Here is a 2,023-nt window from a genome sequence, read left to right on the forward strand (position 1 = left end):
TCTCATTTCGTTCATCACTTTCTTACTGTCGGCCATTTCGGATGAAATGCTGGATAGCATCTCTCTGTTGTTGTGTTCCATTTTGTCCATTTTTTCGTCCATTTTCCTACTGTTGTCGCACATTTCGTCCATCATTTTCCTAATGTTGTCGCTCATTTGGTCCATCATTTTCCTACTGTCGCTTATTTCGTCTTTCATCTGCATGAGCAGTGCAATCATACTGGGGTTCTCAATTGCAGGGTCTTCCTTCTTTGATTCACTTCTTGTTTCCATCAAAATTCAACTTGGATTCTGGTAAATCCCACTTCTGACACCAAATGTACCGTAAATGGCCGAGTATTTAAACTCTTTCTTCTGCTTACAACTTTTATTCCACTCGGTACAACTTTAACTACGGAACAGGAACAAACTAACTTCTAAATTAACGTCAACTTCACAAACAATAACAATAACAAACGGAAAACACGCGTTTCCGACTCGCGGGGTTTAGCCTCTTCTGCAGAACAGGTGCGAAACTTCCCGCTTGTCAGTGTCATATTTGACAGTAAATGGGGCCCAAACGGGGCTCCCATTTACTGAAATACCATGAATTTCGATCCCCCATTCCAAACGTGAGTACCCCAGGCCATTTCCGTTACAATATGTATAAGCTCAACATGGCGATCGAGACGGCTGCAACAAAACCGCTCTCGGACACACCCGGAAAATTGGACCAACTAATTACAGAAATTTGTAATAGTTCCATGCCCAAGAAAGGAACTAACAGGAGACCGGCATACTGGTGGACGGAGGCAATAGCTAAACTTAGAAAATCCTGCCTGATAATGAAAAGGAAACTCACTAGGAATAATAGGAGAGATTCCACAAGAACAACAATGGACAGGGAGAACTACAATCAATATCGAAAGAAACTAAGGCTGGCCATAAAGGATGAAAAACGAAAGTGCTGGAGGAGACTATGCGATGAAATGAACGACGATTGCTGGGGCGACGGGTACAGAAGTGTTACTAGGAGACTGAAAGTAATTACTGAAAGTAATTACTGAAAGTAGGGCAATAACAATGTCCAAAACTCTAGAGGTTGCTCAATCCCTCTTTCCCTCCAGACCGTTGACCGCATGAGAAAAGCTAAAGCTGAACAAGACGGACATTCCAGCTCTTACAACCGCTGAACTGAGGAGCGCAGCTCTTAGACTAAAATCTAACGGAAACGGAAACAACCAAAATGGAAACTAGCCAAATTATTAGTGATGAAAAAACCAAAGAAGACCGACAACGGCATTCAAAGTTTCCGACCGCTCTGTCTGCTGAATGCATGCGGAAAGCTCTTGCAACATATCATCCTCGCAAGACTCCGCAGAAAACCTGCGTTTTGGCGCGCATATTTTTTTTATTATTATTAAACTCCCCGTAGGACATTTACTAACATTACGATCTGATCAAAGTTGATCAATGAGTAATTCTGTTTTAACCTAACTTAACCATGGATAAAATTTCAAACTAAGGTCCTACTCACTAGTGTACCTTAGAGTCTGGTGGTATAGTGACATAGCTACACTAATTACCGTGTAGCAGAAAACCGCACAATGTTCTGCTTCTGCACTGACATAGTCACTTGCACAGCTCAAAAGGCTTTACCCTCTTGAGTCTTCTTGTCATGGTTGGTATGGTCGAGGAGCTGAATCACTATTCCTGATGTACCAAGGCGCATTAAGAATGTTTCTCAGTACTTCATTCTGGAATCTCTGGATAATTAGGATGTTACCCTTGCTAGCACAACCTCAGAGCTGTAAGCCGTAAGTCCACACTGGTTTGAGGATTTGTTTATACAGAAGTACTTTGTTGTAGGTTGATAGTCTAAAGTGCCTACCCAGTAGCCAGTACATTTTCCTATATCTGATATCGAGCTCTTCCTTTTTTTTCTTAACGTGGGCTTTCCAGCGCAGTCTTGCATCCATGCCCAGATACTTTGCTGAGTTTGCATAAGGGATCTGAGCATTATTTAAGTGAATTGGTACATGCT

The sequence above is a fragment of the Dendroctonus ponderosae genome, unplaced genomic scaffold (genome assembly GCF_020466585.1).
Source record: "Dendroctonus ponderosae isolate FM_Combo_2020 unplaced genomic scaffold, Dpon_F_20191213v2 Dpon_F_20191213_10, whole genome shotgun sequence".
Classification (NCBI taxonomy): domain Eukaryota; kingdom Metazoa; phylum Arthropoda; class Insecta; order Coleoptera; family Curculionidae; genus Dendroctonus; species Dendroctonus ponderosae.